Source organism: Budorcas taxicolor, chromosome 4 (assembly GCF_023091745.1).
Source record: "Budorcas taxicolor isolate Tak-1 chromosome 4, Takin1.1, whole genome shotgun sequence".
In the NCBI taxonomy this organism is placed as follows: Eukaryota; Metazoa; Chordata; class Mammalia; order Artiodactyla; family Bovidae; genus Budorcas; species Budorcas taxicolor.
In genome coordinates, this window is record NC_068913.1 from 79,252,309 (window position 1) to 79,280,114 (window position 27,806).

Below are 27,806 nucleotides of genomic sequence, written 5' to 3' on the forward strand. Positions count from 1 at the left end.
TACTGTTTTGATTACTATAGATTTTTTGCGGAGAAATCTGCTGATCGCCTAATGGGACTCATTGTAGGTTGTCATCCTTTTTCCCTGGGTGCCTTCAAAATTTTTTATTTATCATTAACTTTTAGCAGTTTTAATATAATGTGTATTGGAGAAGTTTTTTTTTTGCACTGGGGGTAATTATGTGTCCTATTAGCTTCGTAGACTGGTATATCCAGTTCCTCCCCTATGTTTGAGATGTTGTCAGCTGTTATTTCTTTAAACTCTCTATTCCCTTCTCCCTCTCTTCTCCTTCTGGGGTGCCCATTACCTAATATTGCCATTCCTAATAGAGTTGGACAATTCCATAGAATTTCTGTCTCTTTTTCATCTTAATTTTCTCTTCCTTCCTACCTGCGTCATTTCTAGGCTTTATCGTTGAGCGGGCTAACTCTCTTCTCCGCACGGTCTGCTCTATTCCCAGTGCTTTCTATTGCGTTCTTAATCTCACTTATTCAGTTATTTATTCACTCATTCAGAATTATTTCTGTTTGGTGCTTTTTTAGAGTTTTACCTTCTTTGGTAAAGCATTCCTTATGCTCATTGATTGTTTCCTGAGTTCACTGAACTGCATTTCTGAGTTTTCTTGTAGCTTGAATTTCTACATAACAACTATTTTGAATTCTTTCTGAGGTAGCTCACAATATTCCATGTTACTGCGGTTTTTCATGGTGCTTGATGAGTTGTTCCTCAGCCAGTTTATTTTTACATGGTCCTAATGTGTTAAAGGATCCAACTGCTAATGCAAGAGACGTGGGTTTGATCCCTGGGTCAGAAAGATTACCTGGAGAAGGATATGGCAACCCACTCCAATATTCTTGCCTGGAAAATCCCAGGGACAGAGGAGCGTGGTGGACTACAGTCCATGGGGTTGCAATAGAGTGGAACATGACTTGAGGACAGAAACAGTAATGATTAAACAGATTAATAATTAGGGGCTATTCTCTTATGATTATACAGTGGAAGTGAGAAATAGATTTAAGGGACTAGATCTGATAGATAGAGTGCCTGATGAACTATGGACAGAGGCTTGTGGCATTGTACAGGAGACAGGGATCAAGACCATCCCCAAGGAAAAGAAATGCAAAAAGGCAAAATGGCTGTCTGGGGAGGCCTTACAAATACCTGTGAAAAGAAAAGAAGCAAAAAGGAAAGGAGAAAAGGAAAGATATAAGCATCTGAATGCAGAGTTCCAAAGAATAGCAAGAAGAGATAAGAAAGACTTCCTCAGCAATCAATGCAAAGAAATAGAGGAAAACAACAGAATGGGAAAGACTAGAGATCTCTTCTAGAAAATTAGAGCTACCAAGGGAACATTTCATGTAAAGATGGGCTCAATAAAGGACAGAAATGGTATGGACCTAACAGAAGCAGAAGATATTAAGAAGAGGTGGCAAAAATACACAGAAGAACTGTACAAAAAAGATCTTCATGACCAAGATAGTCACGACGGTGCGATCACTCACCTAGAGCCAGACATGCTGGAATGTGAAGTCAAGTGGGCCTTAGAAAGCATCACTACGAACAAAGCTAGTGGAGGTGATGGAATTCCAGTTGAGCAATTTCAAATCCTGAAAGATGATGCTGTGAAAGTGCTGCACTCAATATGCCAGCAAATTTGGAAAACTCAGCAGTGGTTGCAGGGCTGGAAAAGGTCAGTTTTCATTCCAATCCCAAAGAAAGGCAATGCCAAAGAATGCTCAAACTACCGCACAGTTGCACTCATCTCACATGCTATTAAAGTAATGCTCAAAATTCTTCAAGCCAGGCTTCAGCAATACGTGAACCGTGAACTCCCTGATGTTCAAGCTGGTTTTAGAAAAGGCAGAGGAACCAGAGATCAAATTGCCAACATCCGCTGGATCATGGAAAAAGCATGAGAGTTCCAGAAAAACATCTATTTCTGCTTTATTGACTATGCCAAAGCCTTTGACTGTGTGGATCACAATAAACTGTGGAAAATTATGAAAGAGATGGGAATACCAGACCACCTAACCTGCCTCTTGAGAAATCTGTATGCAGGTCAGGAAGCAACAGTTAGAACTGGACATGGAACAACAGACTGGTTCCAAATAGGAAAAGGAGTACGTCAAGGCTGTATATTGTCATCCTGCTTATTTAACTTATATGCAGAGTACATCATGAGAAACGCTGGACTGGAAGAAACACAAGCTGGAATCAAGATTGCCAGGAGAAATATCAATAACCTTAGATATGCAGATGACACCACCCTTATGGCAGAGAGTGAAGAGGAGCTAAAAAGCCTCTTGATGAAAGTGAAAGAGGAAAGCGAAAAAGTTGGCTTAAAGCTCAACATTCAGAAAACAAAGATCATGGCATCTGGGAATGGCATCTATTTCCCATCACTTCATGGGAAATAGACGGGGAAACAGTGGAAACAGTGTCAGACTTCATTTTGGGGGGCTCCAAAATCACTGCAGATGGTGACTGCAGCCATGAAATTAAAAGGCGCTTACTCCTTGGAAGAAAAGTTATGACCAAACTCGATAGCATATTCAAAAGCAGAGACATTACTTTGCCGACTAAGGTCCGTCTAGTCAAGGCTATGGTTTTTCCTGTGGTCATGTGTGGATGTGAGTCGGACTGTGAAGAAGGCTGAGTGCTGAAGAATTGATGCTTTTGAACTGTGGTGTTGGAGAAGACTCTTGAGAGTCCCTTTGACTGCAAGGAGATCCAACCAGTCCATTCTGAAGGAGATCAACCCTGGGATTTCTTTGGAAGGAATGATGCTAAAGCTGAAACTCCAGTACTTTGGCCCTCGTGCGAAGGGTTGACTCATTGGAAAAGACTTTGATGCTGAGAGGGATTGGGGGTAGGAGAAGGGGACGACAGAGGATGAGATGGCTGGATGGCATCACCGACTCGATGGACGTGAGTCTGAGTGAACTCCGGGAGATGGTGATGGACAGGGAGGCCTGGCGTGCTGCGATTCATGGGGTCACAAAGAGTCGGACACGACTAATCGACTGAACTGAACTGAACTGAACTGAACTCTTTGGAAGAAAAGTTATGATCAACTTTTCAATAAAAGTTATAAGCAGAGACATTATTTCGCCAACAAAGGTCCATCTAGTCAAGGCTATGGTTTTTTCAGTGGTCATGTATGGGTGTGAGAGTTGGACTGTGAAGAAAGCTGAGTGCTGAAGAATTGATGCTTTTGAACTGTGGTGTTGGAGAAGACTCTTGAGAGTCCCTTGGACTGCAAGGAGATCCAACCAGTCTATCTAAAGGAGATCAGTCCTGGGTGTTCTTAGGAAGGAATGATGCTAAAGCTGAAACTCCAGTACTTTGGCCACCTCACGCAAAGAGTTGAGTCATTGGGAAAGACTCTGATTATGGAAGGGATTGGGGGTCAGGAGGAAAAGGGGACGACAGAGGATGAGATGGCAGGATGGCATCACCGACTCGATGGACGTGAGTTTGAGTGAACTCCGGGAGATGGTGATGGACAGGGAGGCCTGGCATGCTGCGATTCATGGGGTCACAAAGAGTCGGACACGACTGATCGACTGAACTGAACTGAACTGAACTGAACTCCTTGGAAGAAAAGTTATGATCAACTTTTCAATAAAAGTTATAAGCAGAGACATTATTTCGCCAACAAAGGTCCATCTAGTCAAGGCTATGGTTTTTTCAGTGGTCATGTATGGGTGTGAGAGTTGGACTGTGAAGAAAGCTGAGTGCTGAAGAATTGATGCTTTTGAACTGTGGTGTTGGAGAAGACTCTTGAGAGTCCCTTGGACTGCAAAGAGATCCAACCAGTCTATCTAAAGGAGATCAGTCCTGGGTGTTCTTAGGAAGGAATGATGCTAAAGCTGAAACTCCAGTACTTTGGCCACCTCACGCAAAGAGTTGAGTCATTGGGAAAGACTCTGATTATGGAAGGGATTGGGGGTCAGGAGGAAAAGGGGACGACAGAGGATGAGATGGCAGGATGGCATCACCGACTCGATGGACGTGAGTTTGAGTGAACTCCGGGAGATGGTGATGGACAGGGAAGCCTGGCGTGCTGCAATTCATGGGGTCGCAGAGTCGGACACAGCCGAGCGACTGAACTGAACTGAACCGAACTCTTGCGTCCCAGTAGGTGGTGCTATAGCACACGTTTTTGGTTTCTCTTACCTAAGCTGCATTATTTGACAATCAGCACTTTTTCGTCCTTTACCCCATCTGTCCCGCTTCCCAGGTGGTTCAGTGGTAAAGAATCCATCTGCCTATGCGGGAGACATGAGTTTGATCCCTGACTTGGGAAATCTCTGGAGAAGAAAGAGGCAACCCACTCCAGAATTCTTGCCTTTTTGTTTCTCCGGTTCCACTTCTTCCATGTGTTCCATCTACCCACCTTTAAGGGTACCAGTGTGTGGCATTCTCTGGCAAGCCTGATGTGTTGGGCAGAGACACCTCTTTTGAGTTATGGATGTTTTCTGGTTGTAAATCAAAGGAGAGGCATCTCATAATGCCGTGATGCTGATCACTTTTTCTAGCTTCTTAAGGTGGAAACTCAGATTTTCACATTTCTTCTCTTTGAAAACAAGTATTTAAAGTTCTAAATTGTCCCATAAATATCCCCAACTATTTAGGGATTTGTCAAATATTTTCCTGTTACTTATTTCTAACTTAATTTCATTATTATTAGAAAGTATAAAGCCTGATTTCAGTCTTTTAAAATTTATTGAGATTTATTTCATAGACTAGCATATGGTTTATCTTGGTGAACAAAGAATAGACATTTTAAAAAATATGTATTCTATAATTATTGAGTGCAGTGTTCTAGGAGATATTAGGTCAAGGTGGCTGATAAATAGGTCAAGTGTTCTATAAATTGGGTAAGTTGGTTGATAATCTTTTTCTAGTCTTCTATATACTTTTTAAAATGGGAAATTGCATGGATCTATTATCGAGGTTTTTATCTAATTGTGATTAGAGATGAATGTTATAATCACTCACTGTAGTTGTTGCTTTTTCTAATTCTCCTTGGAGTTTTTATTTCACATATATCAAACCTCTGATATATGTTGCATACATGTTTCAGTTCAGTTCAATCACTCAGCCATGTCTGACTCTTTGTGACCCCATGGACTGCAGCACATCAGGCCTCCCTGTCCATCACCAACTCCCGGAGCCTACTCAAACTCATGTCCATTGAGTCAGTGATGCCATCCTGCCATCTCATCCTCTGTCGTCCCCTTCTCCTCCTGCCTTCAATCTTTCCCAGCACTAGGGTCTTTTCCAATGGGTCAGTTTTTCTCATCAGGTGGCCAAAGTATTGGAGTTTCAGCTTCAACATCAGTCCTTCCAATGAATATTCAGGACTGATTTCCTTCAGGATGGACTGGTTGGATCTCCTTACAGTCCAAGGGACTCTCAAGAGTCTTCTCCAACACCACAGTTCAAAAGCATACAAGTTTAGAATTGTTAAATTTTCTTGATGATCTAACCTCGTTATCATTATAAAATGTCCCCATTTTCAACAACCAACATATTTGAGCAGGTACAATTTTTTATAACAGATACAAGTTATATATATAAAACTATAGTAGATCCATGCAATTTCCCATTAAAAAAACATATAGAGGAAGCATAGACTTTGGATTAAAGATGATATTTTGGTAAAGATTACAAAGAAATTTTCCAGGTTTAAAACTGAAAGTTTTACTGTAAAATTTCTTGTAAACAAACTAGTCAGGACTCAATTTCATGATGACAGTATGTAAGATAAGTAAGAAAAGACATTCATTCTAACTTGCTGCTGCTAAGTCACTTCAGTCATGTGCAACTCTGTGCGACCCCATAGACGGCAGCCCACCAGGCTCCCCCGTCCCTGGGATTCTCCAGGCAAGAACACTGGAGTGGGTTGCCATTTCCTTCTCCAGTGCATGAAAGTGAAAGGTTGAAAGTGAAATCGCTCAGTCGTGTCCGACTCTTAGCGACCCCATCGACTGCAGCCTTCCAGGCTCCTCCGTCCATAGGATTTTCCAGGCAAGAGTACTGGAGTGGGGTGCCATTGCCTTCTCCTCATTCCAACCTACCTAATGCTAATTTTATTAATCTTTGAGGTAAATATTGTCTAGTTTACACTTAACTTTTATGATACGATGTAATGGCCTGCTCAATTGTTTTCTCAAAATAGCTGTGTCAAAATGTCCCCATTTTCTTTTTTTCTTCTCTTTTTAATATTAATTTTCTCTTCTATTTGTATCATTTCTAGGTTTCTGTCTTCGAGCTTACTAATTCTCTTTTCCGTATGGTTTGCTCTGTTTCTCTCTGGCCTCTATCAGTTTCTTTTGATTAAAGAATCCAAGGGCCTGGGTGGTAGGTAACACTTGAACTTCAAGCTTGTCATTAAAGTAAAGGGTGACGTTAATAGTAGCGATGATGACAGTGGAATAATCAAGATCAAAATAATAATAACTAGCATTTATTGAACACTTACATACTGCCAGACGAGTCTGATCGCTTTATTAAGTAATTACTAGTACTAATGCATTACATTTTTTCTTAACAATCCATTCCCTGGAGCACAGTAAGAATTTAATAAATATTTAATGAATAAAAGAAATTAGCGTTAAGTTCCTTAGTCTAATCGGCAAGATGGACTTCAATGCCAGAGCGATGCTCAGATGGCCCGTGGTTTCGCATCCTTCGAGGTGAATCGAAGCGCCAGATCCCTGCGAGGAGCAATAGGAACCAGTGGTTTTAAATTTTCTAGGCAACCGCTGATGGACTGACAGTATGTTGGGGGCTAATGGGGTGCACAAAACAGAAAGCTGAGCTTTGAGAAGACAAATGCCCTACTCGCGCTCGACAAGCTTCTGCGAAGCCGGGGAGCGGAACCAATTTCAGCCTGAGATGCCGTCGCTTTGGCGCCCTGATATGAAATCATTCATTCAAACCGGACTGCTCTAGCCCCGAGAGGAGATGACGTCGGAAGTCTCGACTGCTCTCCGCAGGGCGTGTCCACCCGCCGGCGTTTGCCCCACCCACCCCCACACGCTCCACTTCCGGAAGGGGCCGTCATGCTCTCTGTGGCTAGGTGTTTCTACGCCTAACAGGTGAGCGTCCACGCGGGAGAAAAGAGTCGGGTCAGTCCTACTCCAGAAGCATTTGTTCCCGTCGTTCTGGAGACCGCTTTTGCGCGAGGGGCGGACTGTTGCTAGGGCAGCACGTCAGGGGCCACCTCCTTGTTTCTGGGTCGCCACCTCCTGGAGCTGCCTGATTGGGTGACCCCTGGTGGGCTAATCGTGACCTTGCCCCGTGGTCCTTGGTGAGCGTTTCCAGGAGCACATTTGTGAAGAGGTGGAACTGCACTTTGTCGGTGGTCCCAGGTTACAACAGTTTGAAAGAGACCCTGCCTAGATGATTGTATAAAAGATTACTGTGGCTCGGTGGTCCTGATCATTCGTCTCCATCACAGCTGGGCTCCATAAGGGGGCTGACCATAGAAGTGATTTTCAGCGTTTAAGTGATTTTCGGGTGTTCGTATAAGCGTGCGTATGCATGTTTGTCAGTCTGTGCGTGTGTGGAAAGGGCTGTAATTTAAAAAATCCACACGTAGTATGTTTTGCTACTTTTCCTGGTCTCTTCCCCTTATTCCTCTTTATTCTTACCTGAGGGGCATTGCTCACCTTCACCTTTGGATATAAGCAACTCTCCACTTGAACTTACACATTTAAAACACAGATCTGACTGTTAATCCTCTACTTAAAACCTTACTGGCCTTCCTATTTGATTCAGGATAGTACAAATTCCTTTGGCTGGATTGAAGACACTTCAAAGTCTTGTTTCTGCTGAATTTTTCAGTCTCATCTCCTGTTCATGGGAAACACACTTACACATACATGCTCTATGCCCCTGTCATGCCATCCTGCAGTAATTTCATCTCTTTGGCTATGATAGTGTTTTATAATGGTTTACCCACGTTTGGAAATTTACTTTTCCATTCAGTCAGAATTTAGTGAATTCGTGGTTATTGCCAGACACTGTTTTAGGAACTAGGGGGAAAATGGAGTTAAAATTGGGGAGAAAAAGCCCAACCTGCAGTCCTTTTGAAAAATAGCAGCTTGATTGAGATATAGTTCACACACCATGGAATTTTAAAACACACATTGCTTTTTAGTGCGTTCACAAAGTTGTACATCCGACAACCACAGTTTTAAACCATTTTCATTGCCCCTGAAAGACACCTTGTACCCATTAGCAGTCTCCCTTGAGTTCCTCCTTAACTTACCCCACTTTTAGCTCTAAGGAACTACTAATCTGCTGAATATATAAATATATTTGTCAATTCTGGACAATTCTAGAATAGGCTGATAAATAAAATTATAAACCATGTGGTCTTCTTTCGCTTAACATGTTGAAGTGTATCAGCACTTCATTTCTTTTTATTGCTAAATATTGTTTCACTGTGTGGATATACCACCAGTTATTTATCCATTGGTCCTGTTGATGGGTATTTCAGTTGTTTTGGTTATCCTAAATAATGCTGCTATGAACATTGGTGTACACGTTTTTTTGTGGAAGCATAATGATTTCTCTTGGCTATATACGTAAGAGTAGGATTCCTGGGTCATATGATAATTCTACATTTAACATTTTGAATAACTACCAGACTTTTTTTTTTTTAAAGCAGCTGCACCATTTTATATTCCTATAAGCAGTATAAAGGTTCTGATTTCTTCACATCCTTGCCAACGCTTATTATCTTTTTAATTTTTTTTTTAAAAAATTCTAGCTGTTCTAGTGGGTGTGAAGCATTGTCTCATTGTGGTTTCGATTTGTATTTCCCTGATGGCTAATGTTGAGCATCTTTTTGTATGCTGTTGGCCACGTGTATATCTTCTTTGGAGGAATGTCTATTCATTCCTTTGCGCATTTAAAAACTAAGCTGTTGTTTACCATTGAGTTGTAAGAGTGCTTTATGTATTCTAGGTCAAGTCTTTCATCAGGTGTATGACAGCCTTTGGGATTATGCAATAGTTCCTTTAAATGGGAAGCACATGAGCTTAATTTTGACTTTTCCTGGAGACCATGTTGTACAGATCTGTGGGAGTAATTCAGAGTGAATTACTAAGTGTGAAAGACCAGGCTTAGGAAAATTGATGTGAAGAACCTGTGAGCAGCATTTTAAGATTTGAAAGATGAAGCAGTGGAAAACAGTTTATATAATTTTTCTGTTCCCTGCTGGTTTTGCCTTTTCCTTATTGATTTGTAGGAGTTTTTTCTGTAAAGATATTAGCCCCTTAGCTGTTAGATATGGGACAGATATTTTCAGACTACTTGTTAACTTTTTTCTGTATTTTACTATTCTAATGCTTTATGTTTTTATGTGGTCAGTACTGTGAATGTTTTCCTTAAAAGGCTTCTGGGTGGTTGTTTGGGATACTGTTCTTAAATGATAGGAATTACAGAAACTAACATGTTAGTTACCTCGTTTGTCTGAGTTGCTGGTACCATGTTTAGCTTTACTGCTGTCACTTCAGTCGTGTCCGACTCTGTGTGACCCCATGGACGGCAGCCCACCAGGCTCCCCCATCCCTGGGATTCTCCAGGCAAGAACACTGGACTGTGTTGGCATTTCCTTCTCCAATGCATGAAAGTGAAAAGTGAAAGTGAAGTCACTCAGTCGTGTCTGACTCTTAGCGACCCCATGGACTGCAGCCTACCAGGCTCCTCCGTCCATGGGATTTTCCAGGCAAGAGTATTGGAGTGGGGTGCCATTTAGCTTTACTGGCAAGCCTTATTTTATTGTGCTTTAATTATTGTGTGTGTTTTTTTTTTCTTTTTTTTTTTTTTTTACAAATTGAAGGTCTCTGAGGCAAACCTGCACCAAACAACTCTATTGGTGCCATTTTCCCACAACATTTGCTCACTTTGTGTCTCTATGTTACATTGTAGTAATTCTCACAATATTTCAAACTTTGTCATTATTATTAATTTGTTATGGTGATCTGTCAACCGTGATCCTCGATGTTGCCGTTGTAATTGTTTTGGGGTGCCATGAACTGTGCCCATATAAGACAGTGAAATTAATTGAGAAACGTGTGTGTTCTGACTGCTCCACCAACTGACTGTTACCCTGTTTCTCCCTCTCTCCTTGGGCTTCCATAGTCCCTGAAATGTAGTATTGAAATTAGGCTAATTGATAACCCTGCAGCAGCCTCTAAGTGTTCAGGTGAAAGCAGGTATTACACTGTCAGGCTTCCCGAGTAGCTCAGCTGGTAAAGAATCCGCCTGCAGTGTGGGAGACCTGGGTTTGATCCCTGGGTTGAGAAGACCCCTGGGAGGAGGGCATGGCAACCCACTACAATATTCTTGCCTCGAGACTCCCCGGGGACAGAGGAGCCTGGCAGGCTCAGTCCATGGGGTCACAAAGAGTTGGACACAACTGAGCGACTTTCACTTTCACTTTGGAAGAAGTTGATTCCAACCCTCATGGATAACTTTGAGGAGTTCAAGACTTGGTGGAGGACATAATTGCAGATGTGGTGGGAACAGCAAGAGAGCTAGAATTCGTAGTGGAGTCTAAAGATGTGACTGAATTGCTGTGATCTCATGATATAACTTTAATGGATGAGAAATTGCTTCTTATGGATGAGCAAAGAAAGTGATTTCTTGAGATGGTACCTACTCCCAGTGAAGATTATGTGAAGATTGTTGAAATGACAACAAAGTATTTAGAATATTACATCAACTTATTTGATACAATGGTGACAGTGTTTGAGAGGTTAACTCCAATTTTGAAAGAAGTTCTCCTGTGGGTAAAATGCTGTGTAACAGCATTACTTGCTACAGAGAAACCATTTGGGAAAGGAAAAGTCAGTCGATACAGCAAACTTCATTGTTGTCTTACTTTAAGAAATTGCTGCATCCACCTCAACCTTCAGCATTCATACCCTGATCAGTCAGAGTGTGTGTGTGTCGCTTCAGTCAAGTCCAACTCTCGTGACCCCATGGAGTGTAGCCCGCCGGGCTCCTCTGTCCATGGGATTCTCCAGGCAAAATACTGGAGTGGGTTGCCATGCCCTCCTCCAGGGAATCTTCCCGACCCAGGGATCGAACCTATGTCTCTTACATGTCTGCTGCATTGGCAGGCAGGTTCTTTACCAGTAGCACCACCTGATCAGTCAGTAGCCTCCAACATCAGAGAAAGACCCTCCACCAGCATAAAGATATGACTCTGAAAGCCCACATGATGGTTAGCTTTTTTTTTTTTTTTTGAATTTTAGCAGTAAACTGTTTTTAAATTATATATATTGGTTTTAGATATAATGCTGTTGCACACTTAATAGACTGTGGTATAGTGTGAACATAACTATCACATGCCCTGGGAAAATAGAACATTCATGTAACTCGCTTTATCACAGTATTCACTTAATTGTGACAGTCTGGAGCTGAACACACGCTGTCTCGAAAGTGTGCCTGTAGAGTGTTCATTGTTTCTGACTCTTGTGCCTCCCTGTCTTTCTGCCTTGAAAAACATGCTAAAATCTGCTTCAGCTTTGTTTTTTAAGCTTTCTGTAACACTTAGTTATTTTCTTATTCTCATCTTCATGTTTAGTGTAGTGCATTAGATTTTTGAGAGCTGTGCTGGACAGTTGGTCATCAAATAGTTGGTACTTAATACATGCAGAAGTTTATTTGAAGATTTTATGTGTGCAGAGCTTCAGTGTAACTATGCTGGTTGTGTATTGATTGTGATATGCTGGGAATAGTAGTTTTATAAAATCCTATTAACATTATTTGGTGTTTGTTTTTCTCATTTCATTGATTTAAAGGTAGTGGTAATTCAGGTATTTTTAGGGTCTCTGAACATTTTGAGTAGATGACCAACCTAGATAGCATATTCAAAAGCAGAGGCATTACTTTGCCGACTAAGGTCCGTCTAGTCAAGGCTATGGTTTTTCCAGTAGTCATGTATGGATGTGAGAGTTGGACTGTGAAGAAGGCTGAGTGCCGAAGAATTGATGCTTTTGAACTGTGGTGTTGGAGAAGACTCTTGAGAGTCCCTTGGACTGCAAGGAGATCCAACCAGTCCATCCTGAAGGAGATCAGCCTTGGGATTTCTTTGGAAGGACTGATGCTAAAGCTGAAACTCCAGTACTTTGGCCACCTCATGTGAAGAGTTGACTCATTGGAAAAGACCCTGATGCTGGGAGGTGCCGGGAGCCAGTGTGAGGAATCCCGCCTGTGACAAGGTCATGAGGAAGGAAGCTGACATACGCAAGGCGTGCTCAGACTTCAGGGACCCCTCTGGAAATTCCTAAGCATGTACCCCAACAAAAATCTGCCAGCTTTTGTGCTCTGCTTTTCCAGTCTTCTGACATTTTCTGCAAAAAGTCAGTTCAGGGCTTTAGTCTTCTGCATTTGAAAGAGTGTTTCAATCCAAAAACCCCTCTGATGGCTTTCTAGCCTGCCTGCAGGACTCGTACAGCTGCGTGTGTGATTGTTTGAGGCCTCCTGACCGCAGGAGGCACAGGAAGCTTAAAACATCCTAGGAATGTAGGGGCTTCCGAAGAGTCAAAATCTTTAGAATAGGACTGATTAAAAGTTTCATTTGTTGAGTCAATGCTTCCTGCCAAATTTTCATATCCTTTATTTTTAGATATAGTTGGTATATAGAAAAACAAGTAGTAGACCTGGTATTAGCAACATTAGATCTTTGAGTTAAGTACCTTCTTTGTTATAACCCACTGCACCTTTGTTCTATAGAGATGTAACTTTAATGCTTTAAGGAGATGCAGATTAAAGAAAAACACTTCAGGGGAAACAAAATTAACATTCATTAAGGAAGAGAGCCAAAAAGTGTTAACAAGCCTCTTGGCCAGAAGATAATGTAAATCACCTGAGACCTTTTGTATACAAAATGATGTATAGAAAGAGTCTGGGCTGCGAACGCTACATAATTTTTTCTCCATGTTTTATCAGAAGTATAAAAGGCCTTCTGAACAATAAAGGAGGGGACCAGTTTCTCGGACCAGTTTCTCGGACTAGTCTCTCGGCCTGGTTTCTTGGGAATCTGGCTCCCCCCGTGTCTCTGTCTCTCTTCTTCTCTCCCTTTCCCTCCCTCTGCTCTTTACTGTAATTTCAGGCTGAATCTCCACCTGGGGCGCGGAGGCCCGCCAGGTCTACTTACTTGCCCTGGCTGTTAAGACCCGCGCGAAAGGGAGCTTAAGGCGAGGCACCCTTAGATATTCAAGCGGGCGCTGGTGGCCCAACATAGATGGTGCAAATTCCTTGTCTGGAATTTTATTGGTCTTCCGCGTAAACCAAGCTATTCAGCCCTCTTCCTCCACTTAATCTTCTTACTACACTATAGTTTCTTAATCTAATCTTATATTAATAAATAAACGAGTCTTTCCACGCCAACGCCATCCACACTTCGAATTCCCTGGATCCACCGGGGCTGGACCCTGGCAGGGAGGGATTGGGGGCAGGAGGAGAAGGGGACGACAGAGGATGAGATGGCTGGATGGCATCACTGACTCGATGGACGTGAGTCTAAGTGAACTCCGGGAGTTGGTGATGGACAGGGAGGCCTGGCGTGCTGCGATTCATGGGGTTGCGAAGAGTCGAACACGACTGAGTGACTGCACTGAACTGATATATCATCGCTCCCTAGAAAAATAGTTCCCATGTAAAATTCTAATTTACATGCAATACCTGGGGCTTCATTATTTCCATATGGCCTGATTTGTCGGGAGGACTGTGTGTTTCTTGCTCTAGTATTTGCTTTTTTTAAAATTGTGGTAAAATGTCCATAACATTTAGCGTCTGACCGTGTGAGTGCACTATTCAGCAACATTAAGTGCATTCATTTTGTTGTGCCACGGTCACCACCATCCTCTCCAGAACCTTTATCTTCCTGACCTGAAATTCTGTATAACCTGTTACATAATGACGCCCCAGTTCCCTCTCTCTCCAGCTCTGGTAACCACCTTTCCACTTGGTCTCTGGAATATAGCATTTCTGTTTGTGTCTGATTTATTTTGCTTTGTATCATGTCTTTCAGGTTCATCCTTGTGGCATATTGCAGGATTTTCTTCCTTTTTGAGGCTAAGGGATATTCCATTGTAGGCATATATCACGTTTTGTTTATCTGTTCATTAGTTCATAGATATGTGGGTTGTTTCCATCTTTTGGCTATTATGAATAGTGCTTCTATAAACATTGGTACACAGTTATTGTTTGAGTTCTCTTGAGTGTATACCGTAAGTGGAATTGCTGGGTCATAGAATAATTCTTGGGCTTCCCCAGTAGCGCAGCTGGTAAGTAATCTGCCTGCAATGCAGGAGACCCTGGTTTGATTCTTGGGTCAGGAAGACCCCCTGGAGAAGGGATTGGCTACCTACTCCAGTATTCTTGGGCTTTCCTGGTGGCTCAGATGGTAAAGAATCCACCTGCAATGCAGAAGATCTAGGTTTGATCCCTGGGTTGGGAAGACCCCTTGGAGGAGGGCATGGTAACCCACTCTAGTATTCTTGCCTGGAGAGTCCCTATGGACGGAGGAGCCTGGTGGGCTACAGTCCATAGGGTTGCAAAGAGTCGGGCATGACCGAATGACTAAGCACAGCAGAGGGTACCTCTCAGTTTGTTTTTCTGAGGAACCATCAGTTTGCTTCAGTGTTTTTTGTCATTCACATAAAACATAAGGCTTAAAAGAGTTGTGTAATTTAGGCATGTATTAATGATCACATTTACCTTTCTAAAAATATGAATTCAAAGAGCCATTTCCTGGTTGAAGGTATGTGGGAGTTTTTGTCTTAGGTTTTGGAAATCTTGGAGTTTTAAAATTATGTGCTAGAATTCAGATTAAATAAGTTTACCTGGGTAGGTTCCCAGATCCCAAACTTGTTTGTGATCTAATCTCCTGCCTTTTTTTTTTTTTGCTGCTTGTTTGATTTCAATGTTTGTTTTCTGTGTTTTCAGTCTTTTTGGGAAATTACTTTTCATGACAGATGGTAAGATGGGGGTGATTTTGCAGACTTGCATCATTGCAGAGGTCTGGATTGTTCTGTTATTCTGAGTATCTCGTTGGATACTTTGGCAATTAGTCTGGTATGCTGTGAATACTGCTGCTTCTGACAAGCAAGTTTAGTGCAAAGATATCCATGTCATTAATTAGTGAAGAGTGGGAAATGACCAATATTATTCTCTTACTCAGTTCAGTTCAGTCACTCAGTCGTGTCCGACTCTTTGCAACCCCATGAATTGCAGCACGCCAGGCCTCCCTGTCCATCACCAACTCCCGGAGTTCACTCAGACTCATGTGCATTGACTCGGTGATGCCATCCAGCCATCTCATCCTCTGTCATCCCCTTCTCCTCCTGCCCCCAATCCCTCCCAGCATCAGGGTCTTTTCCAATGAGTCAACTCTTCGCATGAGGTGGCCAAAGTACTGGAGTTTCAGCTTTAGCATCATTCCTTCCAAAGAAATCCCAGGGTTGATCTCCTTCAGAATGGACTGGTTGGATCTCCTTGCAGTCAAAGGGACTCTCAAGAGTCTTTTCCAGCACCACAGTTCAAAAGCATCAACTCTTCGGTGTTCAGCTTTCTTCACAGTCCAACTCTCACATCCATACATGACCACTGGAAAAACCATAGTCTTGACTAGACGGACCTTTGTTGGCAAAGTAATGTCTCTGCTTTTCAATATGCTATCTAGGTTGGTCATAACTTTCCTTCCAAGGAGTAAGTGTCTTTTAATTTCATGGCTGCAGTCACCATCTGCAGTGATTTTGGAGCCGAAAAACTAAAGTCTGACACTGTTTCCATTGTTTCCCCATCGATTTCCCATGAAGTGATGGGACCAGATGCCATGATCTTCGTTTTCTGAATGTTGAGCTTTAAGCCAACTTTTTCACTCTCCTCTTTCACTTTCATCAAGAGGCTTTTTAGTTCCTCTTCACTTTCTGCCATAAGCGTGGTGTCATCTACATATCTGAGGTTATTGATATTTCTCCTGGCAGTTCTCTTATTACTGTACCCTTGTTTTTTCAACTACTCCCCTGAAGTTGGAAGTGTTATGTTGTTGTGGGTACTGTGATCCCGCTCAATAACTGGCCTCTCTGCGATCAGTGGGGAAGTGTAAACAGACAGCAGTATGACTCAACCAAATCTTAGAAAACTAAGATCTCATGCTTGCCAGACTCTCTCTCTTCCCCTTCTGTTCCTATTCTAACATCTTTTGTAAACTTCCTGTTTAATATTTCATCACTGTTACAGCCCATACCCCATGGTAAACAGCAAGCGTATTATCAGGAGAGATGGAAGGAACAAAGGTGTTAATGTGGCTTTTGCTCTCAATTTGGGTCAGTTAGTCATCTGGGCTCTCTCACCTGGTCATCCATTTGTATGGGTCTTGGTACCTTATTTCATTTGGCGAGTACAGATGCACTTGAAAGGTCCCCAGATGGGTTTGGGTGCTCCATACTCTTGGAACTTGAATATAACTTAGATTTGTATGGGATTTCCCTGGCATCCAAAATACCAAGATAACATAGATGCTGAGTATCCAGCTTGGACTGTTTATGCTCCAGCTTTTTGGGTAAGACTAAACACACTCACATAAAATGCCTTTATAATTCTTCTTTTGAGGTTACCAGAGAAAGGTGAATATTAACTCCTAGTTTTTGGTAATAGGTTGTTACCTTTCATCAGACTTGTCTGTGCTAGGGATAAAGTGATTTTACTGCTGGTGTACATCATTAACCTTCAGAGATGCTTCCAAGTCCGTATTAAATATTTCAACAGGCTTGTGTCAGATCAGAACCTTTCTATAGCTCAGACTGAGGTATAAACAGCAAAACTTGAATTTTATGTGAATGCTTTTGCATTCTAACTTTAGGATTTTTCTTCCTTTCTATAAACATGTGGCACTGAGTGTTTTTATCCTCTTATTCTGTATCTGTCTTTTATCATGTAGTACAATCGACTATTTTACCTTTTGGTTTAGTTCTGTAAATTGTAATACACGTATAGATTTGTGTAACTGCTACTGTAGTCAGGGTACATCTCACCTCAAAAACTCCCTCCTGCTCTCTTCAGGGTCACCTTTCCATTACCCAGGTAACCAAAAAGTAAATGTCATTTTGTGCTTTTTACTGTGGGGAAGCAGTAAGGTGATTTTCCTTCCTTTTCTCTTTACCAGTGATTTTTACTCAAATGCGATGGACTAAAAAGGATAAAATAAACATAATCCCTTTTCGTTTTCTTACAGAAACTCAAAACTTTTTCACAAACTTGTTTAGGAATAAGATCATTTTGCCTGTGATGCCTTCCAACAGGGGGCAGTGTTGGGTCATAACAGGACATAAAGATTGTCTGCTGCAAAATAACTAACTTGAAGTTTTTACTTCAGGAAAACAGGCGAGTTAATTAAGAATTGACATTTAACTCTAGAATCTACTTTCTTTGGACCTATTCCAAAAGCTGTCTTACTCCTAGCAAAGCAGTCTATGGATGAAAGCATCCTTTAATTCTTTTGTATTTGTTTTCAGATAGTTTTAAATGTTTGTAGAATTAGGAGTTAACTCTTTAAGGTTAACCTTTGTGGAAGGAATACCTGCAGTGTTATGGGTGAATCTGTGAATCCTCCCTTCCAGCCCCTCCCTGTGATCTGGTAGAATTTTATCAGAGACATATGTCAGGTGTTTTATATTCCAGTATTCTTTATTGCGGGCAGGAACCCCATCTATAACATCTATCGCCAGGATCTTGAGTTTGAAGCTTTAATGGAGATGTTTTTAGTGAGAAATGATGAAGTGGAGCCTGTGAGACATTCACAGTTAGGTGATTCAGGTTTTCAAACCTAACTCACTCAAAAAGGAATTCCTAACTTGTATCTCAGAGAAGGCAATGGCACCCCACTCCGGTACTCTTGCCTGGAAAATCCCATGGATGGAGGAGTCTGGTAGGCTGCCGTCCATGGAGTCGCTAAGAGTTGACATGACTGAGTGACTTCACTTTCACTTTTCTCTTCCATGCATTGGAGAAGACAATGGCAACCCACTCCAGTACTCTTGCCTGGAAAATCCCATGGACAGAGGAGCATGGTAGGCTGCAGTCCATGGGATCGCTAAGAGTCGGAAACGACTGAGCGACTTCACTTTCACTTTTCTCTTTCATGCATTGGAGAAGGAAATGGCAACCCACTCCAGTGTTCTTGCCTGGAGAATCCCAGGGATGGGGGAGCCTGGTGGGCTGCCATCTATGGGGACACAACTGAAGCGACTTAGCAGCAGCAGCAGCAGCCAGTGGAGGAGGTTCAAGTTTGATCCCTGGGTTGGAAAGATTCTCTGGAAAAGGAAGTGGCAGTCCACTCCAGTGTTTTTGCCTAGGAAATCCCATGGACAGAGGAGCCTGGCGGGCTACAGTCCGTGGAGTTGTAAAGAGTCGGACATGACTTAGCAACTAAACAACAACAAAACGTGATATTTCTAACTTTACTTTTCACACAAAAACTATTTTAAAAAATATAAAATGTGATCATGTCATACTCCTACTTGAAACTTTTCTGTTATTTACCATTATGCTTAGGATAAAGCAGAAATATTTAGTTTGACCAATAGTCTACCCTTCCAGCCCCTCCCTGTGATCTGGCTTCTCTGCTTACTGCTACAGCCTCACATTATGCCACTTTTCCCTTGCTGCTATGCTCCATCTTCTCTGGTTTCTTCTTTGTTCCTTGTTTGGACTAGGGGAGCAGAATAGAAGCAGGGGGACCTGTTTTTAAGCCAACATGCATTTTAGGTAAAGAAGTGATGGCTTAGGAATATATTAAAGTTTGTGGCTCATGGGGACTTATCACTTTGTCACTTTTCCACTCAAATCTCAGGATAAAAGCACATCTGAGTTCAGATTCTGTGTAGAAAAAAATTATATTCTGATTGAGAAAAGGAAGTTTAGGACCAGGCAGTCATTACCCTGGTATATTCGAAGTGTAGACAATGCTTTGTATTTGAGAACTTTGAGTGTGCCTAAAATGACTCTCTTTGTAAAATCATTCTTCTCGCTTTTAATTATCCATTAACTTTGTTCTGCGTGTGTCTGAGTCTTGCCGCAGCCACCGGTTGGACCACACAACCATCTGGGGCTTAGATGCTGTTGGTGGCACCCCGAATAAGTGGTAGTAGTGCAGCCTGTTCTTGCATTTCTGGCTTCCCGGGGCAATTCACTCCTTTTGGGGAGAGTTTAAGTTCTCTGTCTTGCACGAGATCCCTGGCCTGCAGTTTTCCCACACTGGTTTTAGCTTTCCTTGGAGGCATAGAGAACAAGCCCAACTCCTCTTCCCCCATTAGCTCTTTAGCTATTGAAGTTGCTTTTGTGGCTCTCAGCATATTCTCCTTTGTAAATCTCCTTAGCTCCAAGTACTTCTCATTGTGTTCACTATTCTGGGTACTTTCTACTGACTGTCCTCCAGTTTAGTGTTTGAAAGTGTGTTTTGAGACTGCATGCAACACAGTCACTTAAAACGCTAGTTAAAAGTGAAGATTCTTACTGGATTAAGATGGCAAGTTAACTTCTGATCTAGCTGCCTATTGAAACCCTACTGAAACTATAGTAAGGATCCAAAGGACAGAACATCAGGCAAGGAGATGAGCAGTACAGTTTGAAAAACTGAAAAGCTTAAACAAGAATGAGTGGCAATTTATCTAGACACCCGAAACTGAAAAGCTTAAACAAGAATGTCAGTTTATCTAGACACGCAAGACTCATGAACCCTAAATTGGCAGAAGATCAGATTTACCTTGTAAATCCTCAAAAAGCTCAAAAACTAGGCAATACCAGATATCTCTGGAAATTGGGATACAAGGGAGATGAAATAGGAAGATTGGGTGAATATTGCTGATTAGTAGCCCCCAATCCAGTCCATTCTAAAGATCAGTCCTGGGTGTTCTTTGGAAGGAATGATGCTGAAGCTGAAACTCCAATACTTTGGCCACCTCATGCGAAGAGTTGACTCATTGGAAAAGACTCTGATGCTGGGAGGGATTGGGGGCAGGAGGAGAAAGGGACGACAGAGAATGAGATGGCTGGATGGCATCACCAACTTGATGGATGTGAGTCTGAGTGAACTCCAGTAGTTGGTGATGGACAGGGAGGCCTGGCGTGCTGCAATTCATGGGGTCGCAAAGAGTCGGACACGACTGAGCGACTGAACTGAATGGATGCTGTTCACTTTAGGACAGATTCTGGAGACTCACAGCAATGATCTCTGGATAAAATAGGATTTCCATGTGGGAAGGCATTCCTAGCACTTCTCGGGAAATTTTATGTTTATTCGAATTCCAAAAGCTGAGAAAAATTATTTAAATAGTCAGGGAAACAGGAAAAAGGAATTTAAAATTTCCTGAGAATTAAAGCTTAACAATCAATACTATTGGTTACCATTTGCTTTAAGAGTTCCACTGGCATCAAGGGGAAAGCAAGAATGGGGCATGCTGACATACTGAGTAGAAAGTAAAGGTCTGGGAACTGAGAAAGAAGCATCTGGGAGAAAAGCTGACTCATGATTAATAAGCTGGTCTTACTCATAGTTTTTGCCATCTTATAAATATGTTTTCATCCTCTGTCTGCTGCTAACAGGTATTCTTAGGAGTAAAATAGATTTATATTAATTATAAATCCTATGAGTGATGTTCCAAGAAATAACAAGTTTGGGAGCAAAATAAATTGGTAAATTGGCAGTTACAATTTAGTATTTTGTGTAGTACTGTTAACCTTGCTATGAGAGCTCGATGTATATATAAATATTACCCAATAATGTTTGATGGTGTTTTCAAGTTCAGAATATTCACTGATAGACTGTAGGGTTCCCCCCCCCCCAATACTAAGGAATTGAAAGTATGAATGTTTTTATGGAATACTTCAGTATGAAATAAGAACTTAATATAAAATCTGAATATTAAAAGCAGTATTTCAAAGCAAAACCAAAACCAGAGTAAGCAAAATAGTTTATTATTAAATTATAGGCGATTATAGAGGTAACGTGCCCCAATACTTCACCTGAGGGATTCTTTTTTGATACACTTTATATTTGACCAGTGTCAATGCAAAATGAGTGGAATTTTTCTACATCTGGAATACTTGTTATGAAAGACTTTTGAACAGGACAAATAATACATGGTGTATTTTAAAATTTCATTTGTATTTCAACTTTTACAAAGATGTTAATTTGTCATTTTATATTACTGTTTCTTTTTAAAGATCTTGCTCTTTTCTCAGATTTCTCGAGAATAATGATGTATGACATTATGTAAGTTGAAGATGTGCAAAGTGATTATTTGGTACATGTATGTATTTTGAAATGATGCTACAGTACGGTTAGTTAATACCTCTGTCATCTCACATGATTACCACTTGTGTGTGGGTATGTGGTGAGAACATTTAAGATTTACTCTCATGGCAACTTTCAACTATGTAATAGTATTAACTGTAGTCACCACACTGTACATTAGATCCCCAGATTTAATTCATCTCATAATTGGAGATTTTTATTTCTTGACCAGCCTCTTCCCATTTCCTCAGTCCAAGCCCCTGGCAAACGCTGTTCTCTGTTTCAATGAGTTTGCATTATACATTCCATATATAAGTGATTTCATATAGTACGTGTTTTTCTTTAACTTATTTCAGCTCTCAAGTTTCATTGATGTGTCCCAAATAGCAGAATTTCCTTCATTTTTTAAAAATGACTGAATAATATTCTAGTGTATGTGTATATATCCATTTTTATCCATTTATCTATCAGTGGACACTTTGGTTATTTCTATGTCTTCATTACCGTGAATAATGCTGTAATGAACACAGGGAGTATGGAAGTCTCTTTGACATAGTGATTTCATTTCTTTTGGATGTAAAACCAGAAGTGGGATTGCTGGATAATATGGCAGTTTTATTTTTAATTTTTTGAGGAATATCAATACTGTTTTCCACAGTACTATACTGATTTATATTCCTGTCAAAAATACAGAGGAGTTTCCTTTTCTCACATTCTCAACACTTATCTCTTGTTTTTTTGAGGTGTCAGGTGGTATCTCATTGAGGTTTTGATTTGCATTTTTCTGATAATTAGTGATGTTGAGTATCTTTTCATGTGCTTATTGGCCATTTGTATGTCTTCTCTGGAAAAATGTCTGTTCAGGTCCTTTGTTCATTTTTCATCAGACTATTTGCTTTTTGTTACTGAATTTTATGAGTTATATATTTTGGATATTAGCCCTTATGAAGTACATGATTTGCAAATATTTTCTCCTACTCTGTAGATTGCCTTTTCATTTTGTTGATTCTTTTGCTGTGCAAAAGCTTTTTAGTTTGATGTAGTCTCATTTGTTGATTCTTTCTTTTGGTGCCATATCTGAAAAAGTCATTGCCAAGAAAATGTCAAGGATCTTTTAATCTTATTTTCTTCTAAGAGTTTTATGTTTAAGGTCTTACATTTATGTCTTTAATAATCCATTTCTGAGTTCATTTTGTGAGTGGTGTAAGAGAGGATTTCAGTTCATTCTTTTGCATGTAAATATCCAATTTCCCCAGCAATATTTATTGTAGAGATTGGCTTTTCTCAATTGAGTATTTTTGACTACTTTGTTAAATATTGGTTGACCACATATACATGGGTTTATTTCTGGGCTGTCAGTTCTGCTTCATTGATCTATATGTCTGTTTTTAATGCCAGTATCATACTGTTTTGATTGTTATAGCTTTGTAATATAGGTAAACAGGAAGTGTGATTTTTTTTTTTTTTTTTCCTTCTCAGGATTTTTTTGGCTATTTGAGTCTTTCATGGTTCCATACCAATTTTACAATTATTTTCTACTTCTGTAGAAAAATGCAGTTGGACTTTTTGTAGGGATTGCATTAAATCTATAGATGGCTTTGGGTATTATGGCTATTGTTTTTAAACGATATTGTCTTCCAGTTTATGAATATGAGCTATAATCCCATTTATTTGTGTCTTCAACTTCTTAGTGTCTTATGGTTTTTAGAATACAGATTTTTCACCTGCTTGGTTAATATATTCGTAAGTATTTTATTGTTTTCAGTGTTATTATAAAGAGGTTTGTTTTCATTATTTCTTTCTCAGATATTTCTTAGGGAATGAATAGAAATGCTTTGGTTTCTGTATGTTGGTTTTGTATCCTATGATTTTACTGGATTTATTGATTAGTTTTTTGGTATAGTCATTAGGATGTTTTACATAGCAGATCATGTCATCTGCAGACAGAGACACCTTTCTTTCTTTGTGATTTGAATGCCTTTTATTTTCTTTTCTTGCCTAATTGCTTTGGTTAACACTTCCAATATTATTTTGAATAGGAATGGTAAGAATGGGCATTCTTGAGTTATTCCTGATCTTAGAGGAAAGCCTTCAAACCTTTCACCATTGAGTGTGATATTAACTGTTGTCTGGCTTTTATTATGTTGATGTACATTTCTTTTCTACTCTCTTTGTTGAAAGTTTTTATCATGAAAGCATGTGGAATTTTTGTTAAATCATTTTTTTCTGCATCTGTCGAAATAATATGATTTTAAACTTTCATTGTGTTAAATCACATTGGTTGATTTGCAGATGTTGAACCATTCTTGCACCCTGGGGATAAATTTCAGTTGGTCATGGTGACTTTTTAATGTGCTGTTGGATTTGCTTGTACTTTGCTGAGTATTTTTATATCTGTATTCATCAGATATGTTGGCCTGTAGTTTTCTTTCGTTGTATTGTCTGTGTCTGTATGTGGCTTTGGTATCAGGGTAATGCTAGTCTGGTAAAATGGGTTTCTCCTCTTTGGTTGTTGGCAAGAGTTTAAGAAGGATTGTTGTTAACTCATTTTCAGATGTTTGTAGAATTTACTAGAGAATCCCTAAGTTGAGAAGATCCCCTGGCAAAGGGAATGGCTACCCACTCTAGTATTCTTGCCTGGAAAATTCCAGGGACAGAGGAGCCTGCCAGGCTCCACATGGACCTGCCAGTCCATGGGGTCACAAGGAGTCAGACACTAGTGAGCGACTAAACACATACTAGTGAAACCACTGTTTCTGTTTTGTTGTTGTTGTTGTTAGGAGTTCTTTCATCACTGAATCAGTCTCCTTACTCTGTGATAGGTCTGTTCAGATGTTCTGTTTCTTCATGTTTCCTTCTTGACAGGGTTTATGCTTCTAGGAATTCATCCATTTCATCTAGGTTATCCCAGTTTGTTGGCAACAATTGTTTATAGTAATCTCTTTTGATTCTTTGTATTTATGTGGTATCAGATGTGATGTCTTTTCTTTCACTTCTTATTTTGTTTATTTGAGTCTTCTCTTTTTTAGTTTATCTGGCTAAAGGATTTTGAATTTTGTTTATTTCATCAAAACCAGCTCTTATTTTGTTGATTTTTCTGGTCAATTTTATTTATTTCTGCTGTCATCATTGTTATTTCTTTCAGCTAACTTTGGACTTAGTTAATCTTCTCTTTCTAGTTTGCTGAAGTTTAAGTTTAGGTTGTGTATTTGATATTTTTCTTTTTCTTAATGTAGGCATTTAGAGCTATAAACTTCCCTCTTAAGACTGCATTTGTTGCATCCCACGAATTTTGGAATGTTGTGTTTTCTTTTTCATTTGTCTCAAGATTTTTAAATTACCTTTTTGACTCCTCCATTTACCTATTGGTTGTTCAGGGATATGTTGTTTGATTTTCACGTTTTTGGATTTTCCAGTTTTCCTTCTGTCAGTGGTATCATCTAGGTCAGAAATGATACTTGGTATGATTTCAGTTTCTTACGCTTGCTAAGACTTGTTTTGTGACTGCACATATGATCTTGTGTTGGAGTATGTTTTGTGTACGCTTCTGCTTTAGGGTAAAGGAAAGCGAAGTCACTCAATCGTGTCCGACTCTTTGCGACCCCATAGACTGTAGCCTACCAGGCTCCTCTGTCCATGGGATTTCCCAGGCAATAGTACTGGAGTGGGTTGCCATTTCCTTCTCCAGGGGATCTTCCCAACCCAGGGCTCGAACCCAGGTCTCCTGCATTGTAGACAGACGCTTTACCGCCTGAGCCACCAGGGAAGTCATGTTTTGTGTATGCTTCTGCTTTAGGGTGGGATGTTCTATATTTGTCTGTTAGACCCATTTGGTTTAACATATAGTTCAGGAACAAGGTTCCCTTATTGGTTTCTGAGTTTATCCATTGTTGAAAGTGGGGCATTGGGAGTCCCCTACTATGATTGCATTGTTGTCTGTTTCTTCCTTTGTATCTGCTTAAGATATGTATGTGGTACATTGTTAGGTGTGTGTGTATGTATGTTTATGTGTGATCAATATATCCTCTTGATGAATTTGACCCATTTATCATTATATGATAACCTTCTTTGTTTCTTTTTTCAACTTTTGAGTTAAAGGCTATCTCCTCTGAAATAAATACAGCTTCCTAGGCTCTCTTTTGGTTTCCATTTGCATGGAATATCCCTTCATTTTGAGCCTATACGTATAACTAAAGCTGAAGTTTGTCTCTTACACGCATCACATAGTTGGGGCTTTTTTTTTTTTGTATAGCCACTTTATCCCTTTCGATTGGAGAATTTAGTCCATTTCTTTTAAAGTAATGTTGATAGGTATGTGCTTATTGCCATTTTGTTGTTTTCTGCCTGTTTTATAGAAACTTAAAAAAAATAAGTCATATTTGTAGGCCCCATCTTCAGACTCAGTGAAATTGAGACTATTTTTATAAGTAATTTCCAGGACTCTACATTGTAAATCTTACTGTTAGGTAGAAATTGTTACTCTATTTGATATGTTGTCCTCTTAAGTGCATTGCCCAGTATTATTGATGTGGTCTGAAGAGTACAGAGTAAAGCAGGTTCATGTCTTTCCTACTTGTATTTCCCATGCTTGTGTATATAAGGAAATTATTCTCTTCCTCCCAGTTAATTGAAATGTATCATGCTGCTAAGCCACTTTAGTCGTGTCCGACTCTGTGCCACCCCATAGACAGCAGCCTACCAGGCTCCCCCGTCCCTGGGATTCTCCAGGCAAGAAGACTGGAGTGGGTTGCCATTTCCTTCTCCAGTGCATGAAAGTGAAGAGTGAAAGTGAAGTCGCTCAGTCGTGTCCTACCCGCAGTGACCCCATGGACAGCAGCCTTCCAGGCTCCTCCGTCCATGGGATTTTCCAGGCAAGAGTATTGGAGTGGGGTGCCATTGCCTTCTCCATAGTTTATTTATGATATATCAGTTTCAGATGTACAAGATGGTGATTCAAAATTTTTAAAGATTATATTTCATTTGTAGTTATCATAATGCATTAGCTATATTCCTTGTGTTGTGCAGTGTATCGTTGTAGCTTATTTTATACTTGGTAGTTTGTACCTCTTTTTAAAAAACATTTATTTGGCTGTGCCAGCTCTTAGTTGCAGCACACAGGATCTCTGATCTGTGTTGCAGCCTGTGGGATCTTTTTCATTGCAGAATGCAAACTCTTAGTTGCGGCCTGTGGGATATAGGTCCCTGACCAGGGATTGAACCCGCACACCCTGTGCCGGGAGCATGGAGCCATAGCCGTTAGAACACCAGAAAAGTCCCAGTCTGTACCTCTTAATCCTCTGCTTCTATTTTGCCCCTTCCACCCTTCCTCTCCCCACTGGTAACCGCTAGTCTTTTCTCTACTTCTGTGAGTCTGTTTCTTCTTTAGCTATATTCACATCTGCTGTGTTTTTTAGATTCCACATAAAGTGATATCATACAGTATTTGTCTTTCTCTGTCTGACTTATTTCACTAAGCATAATACATACCCTCTGGGTCCATCCATATTGTTGCAAATGGCAAAATTTCATTTTTTTTGGCTATGTATTATTCTATTGTATACACACACACACACACACACACATTTTGTTGTTATTCAGTCGCTAAGTTGTGTCTGACTCTCTGTGACTCTCTGGACTGCAGCCCGCCAGGCTCCTTTGTCCTCTATTATCTCCTGGAGTTTGCTCAGATTCATGCCCATTGACTTGGTAATGCTACCTAACCATCTTACCCTCTGCGTCTAGTTTTTTGAAATTTTATTCAGATATAGTTGATTTACAGTGCTATGTTTAATTTCTGCTGTACAGGAAAGTAACTCAGTTATACGTGTGGGTATATATATAGACATATATATATATTTTCATATTCTTTTCCATAATGGATAATCACAGGATATTGAATATAATTCCCTATGCTAAACAGTTGGAACTTGTTCTTTATCATGTCATACTAGTTTTAATTTACTAATCACTGTGTTGGGATTGTAAAAAGTGTAGGGTGAGCTATTGTATCATTTCTAACATATATTAAAGATCTAAACTTTTTTTTTTTTAAGTTTACAGTGCCAAACTTTAAGGGGAAAAAGAGGTGGAAAAACCCAGGCAAACAAATGGAGTATTGTTTTCAAAGGTGACTTTGCTAGGGGCAATAATGTCAAAAGGCTCCCATGTGACTTGCTACACTGAATTACAGTGAAATCCTGACAGCTGCCTGGCTGTTGTTTTAGGGTCACTTGTATATTCCCCAGTGGAAAATCTAGTTTTTCAGCTCAGTTGTGAAATAAATATCACGTAGATATTAGCAGTTTGTTATGGTAGAAAGAGCTTAGCAACTGAAATGTTCAGTTACGATCTGATACTCAGTACTTTCTTTCCCATTCCTATTTTTTTTCATTTGTAGTTTGGGGCCGCAGTAATACCTGCTAGAGCTGGTAGGACGAGATGAGATAATTTATGTCAAGCACTTACCCCAGTGTGT

The 27,806-nt window shown here is 40.3% G+C and overlaps 1 protein-coding gene across 3 annotated transcripts in view; it reads left to right on the forward strand.

The window, feature by feature from the left end:
• Nucleotides 1-7,025: 7,025 nt before the first annotated feature.
• Nucleotides 7,026-27,806, forward strand: part of LOC128046621 (cytochrome c oxidase assembly factor 1 homolog) — a 99,956-nt gene continuing 79,175 nt past the window's right edge. Inside the window, exon 1 of one of the 3 annotated variants that reach the window (XM_052638771.1) lies at nt 7,026-7,109. The gene's annotated coding sequence lies outside the window, so the exon portion shown is untranslated. The remainder of the gene's footprint in view (nt 7,110-27,806) is intronic. The other 2 variants (XM_052638774.1, XM_052638773.1) reach the window with 2 other exon arrangements.